The 21,527-nt window shown below is 36.4% G+C and overlaps 1 protein-coding gene across 3 annotated transcripts in view; it reads right to left on the bottom strand.

Annotated features, from left to right (window-relative positions):
• The window catches only part of LOC5578387 (mannosyl-oligosaccharide alpha-1,2-mannosidase IA), a 217,026-nt gene extending 196,966 nt beyond the window's left edge, over positions 1-20,060 (bottom strand). The window contains exon 1 of one of the 3 annotated variants that reach the window (XM_021839159.1): positions 19,800-20,060. The gene's annotated coding sequence lies outside the window, so the exon portion shown is untranslated. Of the gene's footprint in view, positions 1-19,745 lie in introns of all 3 variants that reach the window. The other 2 variants (XM_021839160.1, XM_021839161.1) reach the window with 2 other exon arrangements.
• Between the last annotated feature and the right edge of the window lie 1,467 nt (positions 20,061-21,527).

The raw sequence follows: 21,527 nt of genomic DNA on the forward strand, positions 1-21,527 counted from the left end.
TAGCGGATCGCAATTCATTAGAAGGAGGCTTGATTTTTGCCGGTTTTTTTGGAGGTTGTCTGTTTTGGGAGATTTGACGGTTGGCTGCTCGTGGTGTATAATGATGATAATGATGATGATAATTTACCGATTCAAATATTTAAACCAGTAAAGAGGAAATCGTTTTTCAAAGGGCAGGGCTGGAAGTGTCTGAATACCTTTAGAATATGATCTTTATTGAACTTATGCTCGAAAGTTGAGACCAAAAAGAAAGCTACGGGAATTTAAAAAAGACCTACAGGATAAAAGAAGCAGACATAATCCAAACAGAAATCAGGAGATAATAGTGTGCAAATATTTTTTTTTTTTCAGAAAATTCGGCCAGACATTTTTCTAAGCATATATTTATCTTCTAGGAATTACAAGTATTACTGCTCGTATTAGTATGTAGATTTTTGTTCAGGAATTTCGTCAGAAGCTAATGCAGGTACAGTGCACGGTCGAGTTTAGCACGGTTCGATTTTAGCAACATGCAATATTTTGGCACGTTGCTAAAATCGAACCTGTACTGTACTTGCGCAAAGAATTCATTTACTGATTAATCTATTTTTCCAGATCCTAATCAATATTTTTTTCAGAGATATCTCCATTGATTTCTGAGGGTTACTTACTGAATTGACGTTCGGGTTTTTTTTTAAGTTTTTAAGTTTTTTAAGGATTTCAACCAAAAGATTCTCTAAGAATACCTTTGAAAGTTACTCTAGAGATTCATACTATATTTTTTCAGAAACTCCACAAGAGTTTTTTGCAAATTTCCCAAGGAAGTTCTTAAAAAATTACTCACGATTCTTCCCAGGGAATAGTCAAGGACATTTTTAAGGCATTATGGGAGAAATCACTGAAAAAAGTCCGAACGTATCGCTATGCTATAACAAATCCTATAGTAATCTCTGATGAAACTTCTGTAGAAATTCCGGATGAAATCTTGAAAGGATCTCTGAAAAACTCTATAACTTGTAAGGAAGTCTAGGTGAATTTGTGAGATGATTGTGAGTAATTGCTGGTGTGAAACCTCAAATGAAATATTGACGAATCCATGAAGATTTTATTTGAAAGGAGTAATTTTTGGATGAAATTTTGGAGATGTTTCTAGATTAATCTCTGGAGGAACTTAAATATGAATCACTGGTCGATTTCATTGAGTTCCACAATAATGGAAAGTTTTGAGTAGATTTCCACAAATAACCTCTGGATCTCTAGAAGAATTAATGAACAATTCTTGAGATAAGCCTTAGCTGAATTCACGAAGAAAATCATATGAAAATGGCTGGAGAAATAAACGAAATATGTCGGCGTAGGGAACTCCTTGAGGAATTCTTGTAGGGGTTTGTGGAAAAACTTTCAATGAATTTCTTCAAAACCTCTGGAATAAAACCTTTGAGATTTTCTTGGAAGAACTCCTGTAGAAATGTTTGGAAAATATGCTGAAGTAATTAAATCCAGAAGCATCATTATTAGTGACTTATCTTCTTCTCTCTGGCGTTACGTCCCAACTGGGACAAAGCATGCTGCTCAGATTATTGTTCTTATGAGCACTTCCACAGTTATTAACTGAGAGCTTTCTTTGCCGATTGACCATTTTTGCATGTGTATATCGTGAGGCAGGTACGAAGATACTCTATGCCCTGGGAATCGAGAAAATTTCCTTTACGAAAAGATCCTCGACCAGCGGGATTCGAACCCACGACCCTCAGCATGGTCATGCTGAATAGCTGCGTAGTGACTTATTATTTTGATTAAAAAAGATACTTTAGAGACCCTACATTAAACATAGAGACTTTAGAGAGTTGTATTAAAATAGAGACCAAGTCTCTAAAAAAGGACCTGCTTCTAGTCCTGGACCATTCATTATGACATTCATCAAATTGTTGGATGTTCGGTTGGCCTTAAGATTAGAGATTTCATATCTATCTTTCTTACTCGTAACTCTTACGTTACGGGGTAAGATCAACCAATCTGAACCCTAGTCTAATCTTGTTTATCGGGCTAGGGTAATATGTTCAGAAGAATTACCTTGAAGTAATTATCTTCAGTTGAATTTTTTCTTATTACTGGCAACATTTTCTGAAACTGGATCTATTTTTCCTAGTAGGGGAAATAGGGGCATAATGGACACATTAAGCGTTTGTTTTTTTGAGACCATGCAATGACATTTTTTTTTTCAATTTACTCCCTGCTAGTTTTCAAGTTTGATATAAGTACGACGTGCTACATTCACGGAGATTGTCAGTCCCTAGACTACGATTAAGGCCACGACAAAAATCAATAGTACTAACTCAACAATGACTGTTAAGTACTGGTAGGACTCACGTGAATGCTGATTACTTAACAAATTTTCTAGCTTGATTCAGTGTTGCTGGTAGTACAAAGACCATTGTTTTCTACTATTTTTCGGGAACTAATCTAAAAGCGTAAAAAAATATGTGACTAGATTTCCGTTTCATGGTCAAATATCAATTTGGGGCCCAGATAGCCGTAGCGATAAACGCGCAGCTATTCAGCATGACCAAGCTGAGGGTCGTGGGTTCCAATCCCACCGGTCGAGTATCTTTTCGGGTTGGAAATTTTCTCGACTTCCCAGGGCATAGAGTATCTCCGTACCTGCCACACGATATACACATGCAAAAAATGGTCATTGGCATAGTAAGCTCTTAGTTAATAACTGTGGAAGTGCTCATAAGAACACTAAGCTGAGAAGCAGGCTTTGTCCCAGTTGGGACGTAACGTCAGAAAGAAGAAGAAGGTCAAATATCAATACTGTCGATTTGATGTCTCAGAAATCAAATAGATTATGTTTGATAAGGGGCGCGTCTTCGCTGAGATATAAGCCGCTATGAAGGGTGCAAATAGCGCGACCTTTTCATCATATACCATTTTTATCAATTTCTGAGTAATCGAAACAAAAACCGTACAGAAATACCTATTCAAAGGAAATGGAGTAATGCAACATGCATTAAAGATACAGGTAATGTCACAAAAAAATGGTCGCAATGGCTTATCCGATCAGAAAAAAAAGTCTGTAGTGCAACTGGTTTGAACGATCCTGTCTGTGTCTGATAGAGCTTAGAGCTCCAAACACAAGTGGCAACCAAAAGCACATCTGAATCATCGAATCTGGTTGGCCACCATGTCCAAAGTGTCAATTGATAACGAAAGCATGATAAAGATATTGCCATATAGAGCGTATGGTACATCAAAACCTGTAATTCTTCTTTTGAATTGGAAGTGACGGCCATTGAATCTTACTTAATTAAATTTGCTAGTTCATGTTTCAAAAGTTAACCTTTACGTCCTCACTAGCACAACCATGACATCAACATTGAATTCTATATGATTTCAAAGATTGGTGCGACTGAATAATTAAAAATAGGTGCTTTGATATCATAATGGCTAGCATCCGTTTGAGGACGTATATCGTAGTGCGTAGCTACGCTTACGCTAAAAATAGGAACTTTAGAGACGTAATAGCTGGGAAAGAGACTAAACAGGAATCATAAAGAGACTAAATAGGGACAACGTTTTAATAAGGATTTATCAGAGATTCCGACCAGAAATCGTCCAGAGATTATTTGTAAACATTCTTTTGGCGATTCATCGTGGCACTACGCCATTATTCCATGTGTTATTAAAGATTTTTCCAGAAATTTTTCAGGTAATCTCTCAACCTTCCCGGAACTAATTCTAGGATTAACGTTCCAAAAATCAACCAGTATTTTTTTTTTTTCAAGGATATCTTCAGAATGTACACTTGAGATTTCTCCGGCGATTATCTAGATATCTACAAAGTGTTATCCCAGATTATCTTCCGTCATTTGTCACCTACAGTAAACGGGAGGTTATCAAGCGGACTTCGTTGACGATCCATAGACAACGGACCAGATCTTTGCTGTACGCAAATCCTTAAAAAATGTCGTAAATCGATACAATTCCAAGGCAGCATACATAAGCGTCCATTTTTGGTGCTCTCAAGGCGAGATAGGTAGTTGACTAATTCATTTTAAAAACTTTCTTAGTTCTCATCAAAAGCTTCTGTGCATCATCGGTAAGTTCTTTGGCGGATTACTGGAAAGTACATTCCATAATAACTCTATCTTGGTGTCCACGTGGCCATTAGGTTTCAATAAAGTTCATCTCCCATTTGATTCAACGCCTGAGCAAATATACAGTCATTCCCATCAGGTATCAATCAGGGTTTAAATAAACACAGATTTAGTAAACATACATACAAAACATTGTAGGTACCAACGTACCGTAAAATGGGGTGTTAAGGGATGAAAAAAAAAAAATTCCACTTAAAATTCGAGCAACTTCTAGTATGCCAATAATTGAACAAAATACAGTCCTATAATTCTCCCGGCGTGTATATCAAAAGCCAATTACAATGAAGACGATCCTATGGCAGATTTCTGAGATAATCATAAAAATGTGTGATTTTTGACGAAAATGCAAAATGGGGTGTTAAGGAATTTGAGCTTTGTATATAAAACTATATTTTGCCAACAGCAAAAAAAATATTATTTTGGTCAACTTCGTTGATGTATCCCTTAAACTCTGAAGGTCTTGTTGAATCTAAAAATGATATTACTTCAATATAATTCAAGTTGGAACTCCTGAAAACGCTAATCATTTTATTTTAACTGCTAAATCTCTCATACCTATTGATTCTATTTTCATGTAAGCTATCAGAGCATCGCACAATGGTCTTGAAAAGATTTTTATACTTATATGCAATATTCGTATTTTAGAACAGTGCAGAGCAATCTTGTCATGACTTGTCAAAAGATGGATAATTCCAACAAACTTTAAGTGTGAATAGGGTAAGTGTCCAATTTGCCTTTTAAATAAAGCACCACACCAATACGAACTTGCTTGTAACACCCAGTGGCATGATCGGGAAAAATCCTAACGAAAAGTTTCCAAGAGTCGCTCACACTATAACGGGGTGACTTGCAACACTTTTCAACTTCAATCAACCAAAACCATGATCTAAACATAATCTAAAAATCTAAATTCCTTGTAGATCTTTGAATGGCCGGCTCGCCTACAGAATGAGATGATGGAAATTTGAATCGAATTATTTTGTCGTATCAAAAGTCATCAAAAAGGTGAAATTTTTTAAATGTCCTTGTGCGGCTGCTAATTTAGTTTTTTCCAACAAAATGTTGATATTTTTTATTAGTCACACTTGTTAAGTATTGTTATTCATGTATTTAAAGCATTCGAACCAATACAAGAATAGAATATAGAATAGAATATAGAATATATATAGAATAGATATAATATATATAGAATACATATAGAATACATTTTTGTAAGAAAATAATTGAACTATTTTTGTATGGGAAAAAGAGGCGTTAAATCATCAAGGTCCAATATCTTAACTGAACAATATTTTTAACGAGTGTTTGTAGTTGATTGATGAATTATTACTCTTTTGACTATAAAGTAGACCTAACACAAAAGTTTTTAACTTTTATAAAACTCTAAATTGCTTAGAAATAAAGTGTTGCAAGTCACCCCGCATAGGTACATGTGTATAAAAATTATTTTTATTAAAAAGTTGTTGCTACAATTTCGTAAAATAAAGTTCGTCAGATTATCACTTATTAGTTATAGGAACAACATGTAGAGTATTACTTTTGTACATTAAATCTATCTCATGTTTTCAGGTCACGATTTCGAACCTCCATCAAGTATCAGTTTTCTAGACATTTAAAAGAATTATGTTTATTGTATGATCATATTTATAATAACAGTTTTAATCGTGGCCCCTACTTGAATTGTGAGTCACACGTATTGAAGCACCGATTTAAAACGAATTTTTCTAATGAAAATTGTGTTTTATAGTGAACTTTAGTTGTAAATTACAATGTGTTGCAAGTCACCCCGTTTCACGGTATCGCACACTATAAATTTTCTAAAAAAAAGTTCGGAAATAACCTTATACTATAATATTGTTTATCTAGGACCTAGGTAATACTTAAAAAATATAATAGAATATCAACCGTTTAGACTGATTTTGAGATTTAGTGGCGTAATTTAGGTCAAACCTGTTTAAATGTGCTCGGGTGCAAAGCTGTGTAAGTTTGTGCTCCGTTCAAATTAAAATTATGTGAGTTAAGTTATTATGTCCGAAATTTATTTGTAATTGCATTGTAATGTTGTTAGTCGTTCAATCAATGTTTGTCCAAACCCACTTGACTTAAAAACAAATCAATGATGTAAGTAGTCTTAATTAATGTTTCGGACTTGACCAGACAAATAGCATATATTTTTGTAAATTGTAGTTTGCCCTAAAGATGAGCAAATAAATGCTCGAAACGCCGGCTTCAATCAAAACGATTGTTAATTAATGTAACCCGTGGACCAAAAATACGCCAATAAATCTCAAAACTTAAAAGAATTAATAGCTCCAAAACCATTTCAAATAAGATAATCATTCCTATATGCAAACTTTTCTCCAATGTGATCGAACTTATGAAAATATTATCAAAAAAAAAACATATTCACATTAATCAGTTTTTATTTAGATTTTCCTACCAATTTTACCAAATTTCGAAATAAGTCATTTTTGGAGATATTTAGTGACTTACTAAATAGATCCCTTAACTTTACATTGTAGTTCAACTTGACGGAACAACTCAAAACTATATTGAAATATATTACGGCATAAATTTAATGAGTTTAGTTACTTAGAAAAGTTACAATAGATAATTCTCGCGGAACATTACTAAAGGACCTATGTACAAATGAGAGATTCTCTCCTCTCTCGTTCTCTTTCCATTATAACAGTGAAATACTAAAGATTTTGGGAAGTTTTTCACTACAGATCGAAAGTCAATTTCCTTGACTAGCGTTTCATGCACAAAACACAACAGAAGAGGTTAATGTGACTCAGTTATTAATGAAAGAGAAAGTAAACAAAGAGAGCCTCTCAATGTTAGATAGGTCCATTAGTAATGTTTCGCGAGAATTCACCCCACTTATTTTCAAAACGAGACTTTTTTCATAAAAGTTCCTGAAAATTGAAACCCAGACATAATTTTATGAAGTTTTTGTCTGTAGGGGGGCTGGGGGCAAGAAGGACACCTTAAGATATATAGATTCAAATCATGGTTGATAAGCACAATTTTTGAAGATTATTCCAGTGTAGGGGCAAGCTCAGCTTTTGTTCTAAATGAAGGTAACGATAGATTTCAAAAATATAAGAAACACATGATGATTTGATATTTTTGAAAATGTCCCTTCTTATGAGGTTTTTAAACGAGACACGGGGCAAGCGTGCCACTCATATGGGGCAAGAAGACCACCAGAGCAAAATGGCACAAATTTTGTATATTATTATTTCCCCGCCTAAAGGATAAATTGTAGAGTAAGTAAAGATAAAAACTGAGGGATAAAAGTTGACTTATATTTAAAAAGTAATTTTACGAAATTAATTTAGTTTTCATCTTGTTTGACTGTAACAATTATAGTAAAAATTTTCAGAAACCATTTTGAATGTCCAAGATGGTTTATTTTGATTTTATTTAGTAGGAAACATTGATTGGATGCAATATTAAACAAGAAAAATAAAAGTTCATTTGATTTTATATGAGAAAATTGCGGTGTCCCTCTTGCCCCATAAGACATACTGTTATTATATATGTAAAATTTAATGTCAAAATGACTTTTTCGAAAAAAAAATTCCTCACAGCTATATTAAACAATTGAAAATCATCAATACTGTGCGGAAAAATCAATATGTTTTGTATTTATTGGGAGTCAAACCTTGTTTTCCAGTCTTACATTCTTATAATATTTCGCATATTTTGCGTTAGTGAGTTAAAGACATTTTTCTATTTTTTTGTACTTAACATTTTTAACTGTAATATTTACACAACCCTCAATTAGTACTCAATTTATACTTATCCTGCGTCAAAAATCAAAAAATTGATTTGAACTACGTGAAATTAGAGGTGGCACTCTTGCCCCGGGTGTCCTTCTTGCCCCATGTCCCCCTACTATGATCTCAATTAAATTTCCTTATCTTCTACCTTACTCGCGAATTTTTCTCAAATATATTTCATGGTTTTGTAGATAAATGTTTTTAGCCCATAAAATTCGAACAAAAATGTTTTGAAAGGTTTTCAAATTCTAGAAACCACAATACTTCATATTAATAGACAGCTCCTATTACATAATGCAGTTCACAATCCTCTGAAGGGACCGTCCATAAATGACGTAGCATTTTAAGGGGGAGGGGGGAGTCTACGATTTTGCTACGAACCATGTATTAGGTATGGGAAAATAGGCTACGATGGGGGAGGGGGGTGTCAAAAATTGCCCAAAAAATGCTACGTCATTAATGGACGTTGCCGAACAAATCGAGCATTTCAGATGACTTATATATCGATTTTCGAGGTTTCTGTGATTTGTCGAACTTGATTGAGAAGTTCCATCCCTTAAAACCCCACGAGTCCTTAACACCTCATTTTACGGTATTGATAAATACAGTCACTGCCAAAATAAAGTGCCTAGTTCTGAGCGGGTCCGCAAATCCATTGAGAACAAGTGTCGGTTTTTCTTGATTGAAGAATAAATTTACGAGAGAATTATTACCAAGTTGTAGATTTTTGATCTTCCAAATCCGTTCTAATTCTATCAAGTGTAACCGTGAAAATCATAAACTATGATCATTACTGGTGATATCTTGGCAGTTTTTTTTTTTCAAATTTTCTGGTGAGATCCGCGAAAAAAATCTCAGAACTCTTGGTGTTATTGGAAAGATTAAACATAGCTAAATTATTCACTGATTCCACCATTCGCGGAACCCTTGAATATATGATTAAGATTATTATTAAAAAAAATCGATATCCGTCGCAATGATCTTCGGTAGATTTCCGTAAATATTCCTAACGGATATCTGACAAGGTTTCCCAAAATTGTATGGTGATTTTTTTGACAAATTCACCGCACGACAAATAGTTACTCATTAGCAAGCTTCTTGAAATATTTACTGCAGCTTCCAGTACTGATGATTTCTGATTGAATCCTTGAGAAATACTTTGATGAAATCCTCAATTAACTCCTGGGAATATTTTTGACATGTAGCAAGTGAGATTTAGAATATTTCCATGTAGGAAGATGCATCTTATTCCTGGCACTTTCGAATCTCTTCGGCAGGTTTTTTTTAAGATCCTGAGCTTATATTTGGCCACAGTATGCGTCATTCTTAAGTTGCAGCAAAGTCTCATAAAATTCGGCCGAGATAAATCCCCCATGCTAAAGTGAATTGTGGAACTGCCAAAGTTGTACATCACCTACTCTATTCTGAAAACGTACATGAGTGCGCCTTACTGTTGAGCTTTAGCCAATTGAATGAAAAAAAAAACGATTTTTAAGTAAATGATAGATGTGCCCAAGTGATATATCCTACTAAACTTGCATGATTTTTTGTTGAACTTTGTCAAGATTGTTTATGGAAGTCCCTTGCAGTGCTCATGGAATACTACGTAGATTCCTGGCTAAATGCTCAGTGGGCTCTTCTAAGGGATCAATGACGAATTCCCCATTGAGATCTGTGTTTAATTACATACGTATTACAATTACATAATTTGTAGGAATGCCTGTTGCTGCATCTCAATCTGCAGTTGTTGATAGTAGTAGATACTACCTTGCGATTGTAACAGTATTTTGATCTCCAGTTGAAAGAATTCCCTTATTTGCTAAGCCTTCAATGGTCATTCATGGTTACTTAGGGCATCTTCTTGTCAAGACATCTGAGATCATTTGAACGATCACTAACTTGTAGCAGCAAATTGGAATGATCTCAATGATTTCTCAGATGTGCCTCCAATTTACCTCCTCTACGACATTAAAATTTTTCTGTTGCAGGGAGCCGGATCCTATTCTTGGCACTTTTGATTCACTTCTGCAGCGGGGTTATTTGAAAGCTACACAGCTTATATTTGATCATAATATGCGTCGTACTGATGCGCTTATTGATGCAAAGTTTCAGACAATTCGGCCGAGAAAACCCCCCATGCCAAAGTGAATCATGATTCTCACCTCGCTGTTGCTGTTATAAGCTCGTTTTTTTTTCCTCGTCTACAGAGCCTTTTAACTACTGCTTCCATTATTCAGGAATATTGTGGTATGACCCATATTTTATTTGGTGCTCATCAAAAATCCTTTCACAATTGAAATGTGATATACATTCATTGATGTGTCACACTGTCCCAACTCGTTTTATAAAGTCTATTACCCTATTAGGACTACCTTGCCAAATTTCCAAGGGCTCTAATAACCCTTTTCCAAATGCTAACATTCTTTGATCAAGCAATGCTCCGCAGTTGCAGAGTAAATGCTCAGCAGTTTCGTTTTCAGCTTGACAAAAACGACATTCAGGGGATTGGATTTTTCCTATCTTTTTCAGACGATACCTACTTGGGCAGTGATCGGTCATCAGGCCAGTTATTACCCTAAGATTTCGTTTATTACGATTCAGTATAGCCCGGGCTTTAGCTAGACTGGGTTTTATTAATCTTTTCGCTGGCTTGGATGTATCCGTGGCGTTCCAATTGGATTATACCATGGACATTTCCCAATTTTTCAGTTTCATCCTGAGAGAGCACTCAGGAACACCACAGAACGATTCAGGGCCGACAAAGCTCGAAGCTGCACCCTGTCTTGGTAGATTGTCGGCGATTTTATTCCCCTCAATTCCACAATGGCAGGGCACCCAGTATAATGTAACTTCATTCCTACTGGCCAATTGCTTCAGAGAAAGAATGCATTCCCACACTAACTTTGATCTACATGTGAATGCCTTTAGAGCATTCAAAGTTGCTTGACTGTCCGAGAACATTTGTACAGTCAATGATGGCTTGTATTTCAGTGGGACTGCGCTCCATAGCGATTACCTGGCTGATACTAGGGCCGAAAACTCCAGCTCCGGTATTGTCGCCCATCTTTGACCCAAAAAAAAAACAATCTTTGACCCAAATAAAAAACAATAGAACCGGGACGTAAACTTGGCCCACCAGAATCTCAAATATAGCGGCTTGGTTTAACCACTTTGAAGGGTTGGTCTTCGTTGTCATCCAATCTTCTATTGTTTTCATATCTGAATTCAAATTGAATTCCTTGATGATTTTCATGTGACCAATCAAATCATCGTCTAGTATTTTATTATAACGAATTAACTGCTAGGCAAAAATAGCTTGCAGTTTTATGAATTGATGCAAAGGCAGTATATTAAGAAGGGCATCCAAGGCAACCGATGGTGTACTTTTCATTGATCCTGTCATTGATATATGCAAGCAAGTCTTTGCAACTTAGCCAGCTTTGAGAGAAATGTTGAACGCAGTTTGCAACCGATTGGAAATCGTGTTATCAAACTTTCCACGAACCAAGCTGGCTACATCATCGGCATGTCCAATAGGGTCCTAAAGCTCTGTCCCATTTTTAGTACCAAACGCTTAAGTTTAGGTCAGAAACACATGTTTACTAATTTTTTAAATTATTCTCGTTGGTTTAAGTCAAAACAATATTTTCTTATGGTTTTTAAGATTTTGTCACACCCCTTGGCTTAAACTCAAATTTTGGGTATCATTAAACATGTTAGGACCCAATTACCTCAAAACCTTGATCTTTTAGATTTCTAAGGAGTTCATCTATTACAAGAGACCACAGTAAGGTCGATAATACTCCTCCTTGAGGATATCCCTTAGTAGATTTTATTATAGATATTTGCGCACCTACTAGATCAGCCGAAATTATACGATCCTTGAGCATAGTCATAACCCATTCGATAACACTTTTATCCAAGCCCCTTGCTTCCATGGCTGAACTCATAGAGCTCTAGGATGCATTATCGAATGCTCCTTCAATATCGAGAAAAGCAACCACGGCTATTTCTTTGGCTTCAAGAGATTTCTCAATTTTATTTACCAGCGACTGCAGCGCCGTGATGGTAGATTTACCTGATTGATACGCAAATTGGTATTTACAAAGAGGCATTTCTATTACTTCGCAATGACTAAACATCATATTAGGAGTTTCCTACCTTCTCACTAAAAAGTGACGCCTTATTGATTCATAATTCATTCATGTAAGATGACTGGATCTCGATCTGCTGTTTTTAATAGCAGTACTAGCTTACAATGGTAACAGTATTTTGATTTTCAGCTGAAACTAGACTATTTGTTCCTAAGGCTTCAATGGTATTCATTCCTATTTACCCTCTATACGATTCCAGAATTTGTCTGTTACAGTCAACTCTCCCTTACTCGATATTCGGTATCTCAATATCGTGTTACAGAACCATAGTTAAAGTTGATTTTCATGGTTTTGTTTTCTGTAGCTCGATACCTACCTAACTCGAAAGTCCCTTCAATATCGATTTATGAAAAGTTGTTTCTCTCACTGATACTTTTCAGCACGATAGAGTTTCTGGGTTTTTGTTTCGTCACTTTGTCACTCATTTTTTGTATTCTGATTTGACAATCTTCAAGAATATGTCCAGAAGAAGTATTTATCAGATTAATGAAAATCTTTTTTGTGTGATTAATTCGATATTTTTTTATATTCCATATAGAGTCTACTCTCCATAACGCGATACCGAGTTATAGAACCATAGCATGGCTTTCATGGCTACTTCGCTGATCCCTTTCCACATATGCCATCAAAATCATTTTTGTTTGATTATGATAAAGAGATGTTCCCCGGCTATCGGGCGACGAACTCCTCAAGGGCGAAAAGTTGCATGAATAAACAGAAATATAATGCCTTTCTGGCTTCCTCGCTAAAATCCGATTCTCCCCTCCCAAGCTCAATCTCGCTCGAAAAATCGCATCCAATAATCGGAAACTGGAAGACCATGGCATAAAAGCAGTTTCAGCAGAATCATCACCATCATCATTATAATCCGCACATCCACGAACGAACACCAACAGAATCAGAATTCAGAAATGGGGGGGCACCAAAGCAAGCATCGATTTCGTGCTTTGATTCTCGATAAAGGCAAAGTTCACAATCCGGGTCGAAAAGTAGGCTGATCGCCTTCCAGCGCATACTTCGATGCACAATCGTTATTCTTCTTCCAGATGATCCATTTTCCGATCACAACACATTCATTGACGAATTTAGCACAGACGGCGATTGTAGTAAATCCTGCTGGCTCACTTCGATGTGCATCGGTCCGAAGCAGGGATGCCAGGTTGGAAGACATGTCTTCCATTGGAAGACATTTGAGTAGTGTGGAAGACATTTGGCAGACGGAAGATTTTTGGAAGACTTTTCACAATTTGTGAAGACATTTGGAAGACAATTTTAAATTATTGGCATTTTAATAATTCCTAGATTTAAAAAAATATGTGAGTTGAAAATTACAGAAATGCTTCTATAAGATTTTTGCACGTCTTACTCTATCTTTAGTTATCCCTCTCCGAATTCCATTGATTTCTTTAGATATTGATCTGAGAATTCGGTCAAGGATTCTTCCAGAATTTCTTCTATTAACTCTTGCAGAGATTTGTAAAAACATTTTAGTAATGCATTTAAATATTATTCCAGAGGTTCATCAAAGGTATTCAGGGATTCCTACAATCATTTTTTCTATGATCTGTTTCAGCGATTCTCGTGTATTTTTTTTACGAATTCATATACAAATATGATTTTTTTTCTGAGATTGCTACAATCGTTACTTCTTAAATTATCCCAAGGACTTTCGGGATAACTGTCAAGATTTTTTCCACTGGTTTCTTCGGAAACTTCTTAAGAATTCCTTCACCAATTGTTTCACAATATTTCAAACAATATCTGCAAAAATATCCGTAATAAATTTCCATGATATTATTTCAGATTTGTTAGGGAATACTCTTAGGTATGTTTCAAAGGAATCTGTGGAGTACTCTAGATACTTTGGGATGAAACTAATTGTAACAATCCTAGTGCGGGAGCAGAAATCTTTTTGCTAATTCTTAAAACTATCTGGAGGAATTTATAAATCATAAATAATTTTGTTATCGATTTTTTAAAAATATCGTGGAAGTATCATCTTACTAGAAATCCTTACCAAAATTCTCGGATAAATTGCCCAATGAAATACAGACAATGTTTTTTGGGAGATGCTTGGGAACGAACCCTAGAATACATTGCTGATTTGCACATGGGAAATCCTAGAGAAATCCTGAAGAAGTAAAGGTGCAATAAAAAGTGCTTTTAAATTGAAATTTCGATCCATGAAGTTTATCGCTGATTAAAATACACACATCATGGGCAATGCAAAAATAAACAAGTGTGAGAAGTGTCTTAATTTTTTGAACATTATCTTCTACATGCATTTTAATAGAATAATTTGACTATGGAACAGTTCTTGGAGATTTCTTATAGTTCAAAAAAATAATTATTTCAAAAACTAAACAAGATTTTATTTTTTCAAAAATATGAGTTTTACTAAAAGTTTAAATATAATCTTCAATTATTCATTCTAGAATTCCACTAGTCGCTACTTTGAACATTTCTCTAAACACTCTTAAAACAATTCTATTGGCATTCCGTCCTGGAACACTATCCATAATTCCTCTATGTAATGTTTAGGATTACTTCCAAAGGCTTTTCAGAACAAAAAAGGTATACCGTATTAAAGTATGACTTACACTGCACCGAGAATTTTCAGCGAAATAAAGTCAAGTATTCGTTCAAAAATCTGTCCAGAGATATCACTGGCGATACCTCCATGAATTCTTATAGAAGTTTCTTCAGATTTATTTTCAGGAATTCTTACACATTTCCAACAAATTATTCCAGAAATTTATGGAGTTTTCTAGGAAACTCCACCCAGGTTTTAAACAATTATGGGAAGAGCACCAATTTTCTAACCAAGAAACTTATTTGAAAATTCCACTAGGATAAAAAACCAGATCTTCATGGGTTTTTCAGGGGACTTCTACTAAAACCGTTTGCAGAAATTTTTATGTTATTTTATTTTTTTTTGCAGAGAAAAAAAATGCTCAAATACTGGTTATCTTTTGTATATTTGTCTTGAAACTTTCCATGAAGTGCCCTTTCATTAGTTACCTCAGAAATTCTCGGAAGAGAGTTGTCCGTAGATAAATGTCTGGTGAAAATCTTTGAGAATCTCTAACGATTTTTATAGAGCTATTAGATCACGTTATTCCTGAAAAAAAAAACATGGAGATAGAAAAACAAACTGAAATTTCTCTTAAATTCTTGGTTTGATTCCCATCGAACTCCTTTAAAAATCCGTAGAAGATGTGTTGAGAGATTTTAAAATAAAATATAGATAAGTCATTCATGTGAATATAAAAAGAGCTAATTTGTTTTTTTTTTAAATGTATTTCATGCATTTCAAATAAAGCAAAAAAAAAAACAATGAGAAACATCAAGAAGTATTGAAACCTTAAAAAAACTGAAGAAATTCTTCAAGTAATTAATAACTTCGAGAATTACTCTAGGAATTAACACAAGAACCAGAGGAGATATTTTGTTAGGCATTGAGAGTTGCTGAAGGAATACCTTAAAAATTGTGAAAAAAAAAACATAGAGAATCATCTGTAGACAAATCCCTTAAAGCTTTTTATTAGGAACCTTCAGAGAAATCTCTAGCGAATAAAATCCTTTCACAAATTTTGAACTGAGCATGGTAAGGAGGTGACTTAGGATTTTCTGAGCATTTACTTAGCTTTTGTTTTTTTATATTATTTTTGTTTTGGCTATAGTGGTCATGCGATTCAAAGGTAAAGGGAGTCTATAGCAGATTTTTGCAAATGATGGAAATAAATAGGTGGATAAGCATCGCAAAGGAAGCGACAAGATTGAAATTTTATTAGGTGGTTAAAATTAAGCCCTTTTAGGTCAGTTTTCTACCTAGCTTCTGGAGAAGGGTTGACTAAAAGCTTTAAGCTTTGCCTGGGCAATTTTCCTCCAGGAATTCCTCCGGAGATTTTTTTACAAAAATTCTTAGAGAATTTCCTCCAGAGACTTCCTCAGGAGATTTCCTCCAGGGATTCCTTCGGAGATACCTGGTTGAACTCCTCAGTGGATTTTCAATTGCATTTTCTCCTAGAACTTTGTCCAAGATTTCCTCTGAGGATTTTTTCTATGAATTTCTCCGGGGTTTTCCCCCAAGAACTCCTCCGGGGATTTCCTCCAAGAATTTTTTCGGGGATTATCTCCGGAGATTTTTTTTCCCAGCATTCCTTCAGAGATTTCCCCCCAGAAAACCTTTATGGATTTTCTTCAACAATTCCTCCGGGGATCTCGTTTAGAAATTATTTTAAAGATTTCCTCCAGCTTCCTCCGGAAATTTCTTCTAGGAATTCCTCCAGCGACCTCCTCCAGAAATTAACCCCCCAGGAATTCCTCCGAGAATTCCCTTCAGGAATTCTTTCGTAGATTTACTCCAGGAATTCCTCCAGGGATTTAATTGAGAAATTCCCTTGAGGGTTTTTTTTCCTCCGGGGATTTTCTACAGAAATTCATCTAAGGCATTTCTAGGGAATTTCCTCCAGGAATTAATCCGGGGATTTCCTCCAGGAATTAATCAGGAGATTTTCTCTAGGAATGCCACATGGGGACTTCTCCCAAGAACTCCTCTAGAGGTTTTTTTTCCTCTGGCGATTTGATACTTGGCGGGAATTCCTTCGGAGGTCCATCTGAAACTTCTTCGAAGTTTGTCCGAGAATTCTATATTAGTTACTACGGGAATTCTTTCTGAGCTCCACCGAAAACTCCTACGGGTTTTCCATGGATTCTCATAGAATTCTTTCAGTGTTCCTTCAGAAATTCATAGGATTTCCTGCACACATTTCATGGAGCTCTTTCCTTCAGAGACCCTCCAGGGTATTTTCCAGAGTTCCTCCGGGATTATCTCCATAGTTTCTTTAGGAATTTCTTCGAAGTTTTTCTACAACATATTCCTCCAGAAATTGCTTCGGAGTCCCTGAGGCCCTCCAGAAATTTCTTCAGAATTCCTCATGGATTTTTTTTCGGAGTTCTTCATTGAATTTCTTTGAAGCTCCTCCGGGAGTTCCTACAGATTTCATCCGGGAATTCTTTTGGAACGGGAATTTCTTCCGATTTTCTCTATATTTCTTCCTAGATTTTTTTTCGGAATTCTACAGGAATTATTCAAAGTTCCTCTAGTAGTCCACTTCGAGCTATCCTGAAGTTACTTCAGAAAATTCTCTACATTGTCTCCGGGAAATTCAAGAGTTTCTTCGTAGATTCTCTGGGGATTTCATTATGAAATTCTTCCAGAAATTCCTTAGAGGATTTTTAAGGAGAATTTAGGCGGACATTTTCACCAGGAAGTTCTCTGGGGATTTTCTCCAGAAATTGCTACCAAGATTTCCACCGGGGATGTCCATCAAGATCTGCTCCAGGTATGTTCTCCAGGAATTCTTCAGGGGATTTCCAATAACAATTTCTTCGGGGATTTTGTCCAGTAATTTATTTATAAATTCCTCCGAAGATTATCTCTAAAAATTCCTTCTGCGATTTTTTCAGAAGATTTATCCGGAGATTTCCTCCAGTTATTTCTCTGGGGATTTGCACCAGGAATTTCACCGGAGATTTCCTCCAGGAATTTCTCCTGGGATTTTCTCCAGGGACTTCCTTAGGAGATTGCCTCTAGGGATTCCTTCGGGGATATAGCCCTAGAGCTCCTCAGTGGATTTTCAATAGCATTTTCTCCGAGGATTTCGTCTAATATTTCCTCTTAGGATTTTTTCAATGAAATTCTCCGGGGTTTCCTCCAAGAACTTCTCCGAGGATTTTCTCCAGGAATTCCTTCGGTTATTTCCTCCAGGAATACCTTCGGGGATTTTTTCCAACAATTCCTCTAGGGATTTCCCACAGAAAACTTTCGGGGATTCTCTCCAAGAATTCCTCTGGGGATTTTGCCCAGAAATTCTTTCGGGGATTTCATTGAGAAATTCCTCCGGGAATTTTCTTCAGAAAATCCTGCAGGGATGTTTTCATAGAATTCATCCGGAGTTTTTCTCCAGGAATTCTGCTGGGGATGTACACTAGGAATTTCTCCAGAGATTTCCTCTAAGAATTTCTCCGGATGTTTCAACAATTCTTCCGGGTAAATCCTCAAGCACTTCTCCGGGGATTTTTGCCAGGAATTCCTCAGGGGAATTCCCATAGCAATTCCTCCGGGGATTTCGTCCAGGAATTCTTCCGGAGGTTTCAAGAATTTCTCTAGAGATATCTCCAAGAACTCCTCCGGTGACTTTCTCCAGGAATTTCTCAGGGGCTTTCCAACAGCAATACATTCGAGGATTTTGTCCAGAAATTCGCCTGCAAATTTTATTAGGAAATTTCTTCGGCATTTCCTCCAGGGATTCCTCCGGGGATTTCCCTCGGGAATTTCCCCCGGGAATTTGACCCGGGAATTTTTCCCTCGGGAATTTCAAAAATTCCTCCGAAGATATCCCCCAAGAACTCCTCCGGGTATTTTATCCATTAATTCCTCAGAGGAATTCCAATAGCAATAGCTCCTGGGATTTCGTTCAGAACTCCGCCTGGAATTCCTTCGGAGCTAGGAATTTTCCAGAAGCCCCCCGGGAGCTCTTGCATAAATTCTTTCAAAAGATCTTCTTAAATTTTTTGATGATTCCGTTCCCAGGAGTTCCTCAAAAACTCTTACCGAGAGTTCCATCAAGAATTCCTAAGTCCGTCTCCTAGGTCATAGTTATAGTTGCAAAATGCCGAGAATTTCTAAGTCCGCCAGAAATTTCAGGATAAATGAAGTTTGCCAGGTACTCCTTTGTTAATTTCGCGATATATTTAATGCGCATTCCCCGGTGGTTCTTACGTGAATTTCTACAGAAATTCCTTAAGGGATTCAGCTAGAATTTCGATTTTTCCAAGCATCACCAACATGATTGTTTTTGTGATCACGTTTGAAATTGATCAGATAAAAAAACACCGTTGCATGTGCGGGCGGTTTGGTTTATTTTTACTGGTCTAATTAATTTTGACGTATCTATCTATCTATATAAATAAAAATGGAATGGTGTTTGTATGTCACGAAATGGCTTACGAACGGGTCAACGGATTTGAATGATTCTTTCTCAGTTTTGTTCGTCAGGGGTTCCGACGTGTTCGTGTGTATAAAAATCCCAGGATATTCACCGGGAAAGTTGAAAAAACGAGCGCGAACGAAACTGTCATTTTATATGGGACGATCAAAAGCGTTTTTCAACAGCCTACTTGATGGCAAGACGAAGTTTGCCGGGACCACTAGTTTGGAATAAAAAATGGACCACCGTTTAAGTTGCCCTTAAGTTACCATGATAATTGAAAAGTTTAAAGTGGAAGACATTGGAAGACATTTTTCCGTGCAATTGGAAGACATTGGAAAAAATCACCTGGCATCCCTGGTCCGAAGGTGCTGTTTACTAATCAAATTTCGACCTAATCAGATTAATCCGCGCTAGCACCAATACTCTTGCACTGCCTTCGCTCGCTCTGGCTGACGACTTGCGAGGTTTGGAAATCCCGCACACAATCCGCGTTCTTCTTCCCTGCTTCTCTTCTGCGGAACAGGGAACGGAAAGACCCGAAAAATAATCTTCAATCACTATTTTCCCACGACCGGATGATCGGATCGAAGCAAGCCTTTCCCCACCACACACATGGATTAATTCCGCAGAATTTTTCTCCCTCAGCTACTTGGATCTAATACACACACTCGTGAATCGCAATTATTTACCCCACGCAGTGGTCAAAATTTGGTCACTCACGCAGTCAATCCGGAGAAAAACGCGACAAGCTGCAGGCGGAAGGCAAATTTAGTTCAGTTTTCCTTAGAATTCACACGCCGAAACGATCTGGGAACGGGAGGATTACACACACGCGAGCGCACGCACTTGAAAATTAAATTTTAATGAGGGGAAAATTATTTTTTTCCTTAAAAATCTTCTGGTATTTTGTGTTTCCGATTTTGCCTTTCACAGACCCTCCACCTGCAACGGAATCGCCATTACGACTGACTGACTGACTGGACTGGATGGAAGAGCGCCAGCAAGAGAGCACGACGCGCGACTGGAGTCGCTATTTGCGAACCGGGTTGCCAGCAAACTAACCATTAGATATGAAGTTAAATTTTGCAAAATCTATTTTGAAAGCGCAAAAATGATGTTTGCAAGACAACTTTGATTGTGTTTAAAATGTAAGAAACATTATTTTTATTAGAATATTGACAAATTTTTCATCATTTCCAAGTATTACGAAACATAAATATAAAACTAGCGTCCAGCAAATTATAATTCAGAGTTCCAAATTATGATATATGTAGGTTTATATCTCACGTTACAATTCTAAAGGGTCAATGATCAAATTGTAAAAAAAATCGGGCTTGATAGCATCTTCCAACACTCACTAAGGCTGTGAATCGTTTCACCTACTCGTTTAACTTTTAGAGCTCGATAGTTATTTTCCCCTCAAATGGTTAAATTGAACTTCGCGGTCGACCCATTTCAGTTTTGACAGTCAAGTAGTTATTTCAGAACAAAGTTAACAGATGGTTAGTTATTCTCAAATTCACGGGAGCAAAAAATAACTTTCGAACTGTCAAGTTTTACCATGCTCCAGAGCAGGGTTATTTCTAACCGAAGGTGAAATAACTATCGAGCTGTCAAATTTTAACTGAAAGTTAAACGAATAGGTGAAACGGTTCACAGCATAACTATGCAAGTATTGTAAACAGAGCCCATTCACTAATTTCATAACGGGTGGGTGGGTGTCACCATGATGTTACAGCTTATACAAAATCAGAACAAATATTTTTATAAAAATCATTACGAGGTGATGATGGGTGGGTGTCCAAAATAGCCATTTTCAGCGTTATGAAATTTGTGAATCAACCCAAATATTTATTGGCTCTCTGCTTGAAACGACGAATGCTCCGATTTCTCTCCATCAAATGACGTTTGAACCATTTTTAATCTGAACGATTGGCAATTTAGCGGTGTACAAATTAAAAAGTGTTCAGATTAAATGTGGTCAAACCAACGGGGGTACCCGGTACTGAGAAATAGCAATTGCAAATGTGGTGAACAATATTCACATCGAATTTTTCCAGTACCAAATATTTGAGGATTGTCCTTAAGGTGATTGTAAAACGAATCCAAACTTTGAATTTTCAAGTGCACAAGACTGCAGAATCTGACAACAGTTCGCGTTGCAAATCAATCAAATTGCTTGCTTGCTTGCTGGTGGTGACCAATGGGATGCATTTTCAACGCGGAGCGCTGTTTGGTTATCAAGTCATGTGCTCTTGAAAATCTGAGGTGTGGCTTCGTTCTACAATCACCTTAATGAATTGTTACGCGAGATATCAAGACTAACAATTCAAAAGGCCTCATCTCCAAAAAGTAAACAATGAGAAAAATGCAATCTTGTTTTGTCAAACAATAAATCAAATTTAAATTATGAATTAAGGCATTTTATGTTATTTTATCGTCCAGAAA

This window comes from Aedes aegypti, chromosome 1, assembly GCF_002204515.2.
Source record: "Aedes aegypti strain LVP_AGWG chromosome 1, AaegL5.0 Primary Assembly, whole genome shotgun sequence".
Taxonomy (NCBI): Eukaryota; Metazoa; Arthropoda; class Insecta; order Diptera; family Culicidae; genus Aedes; species Aedes aegypti.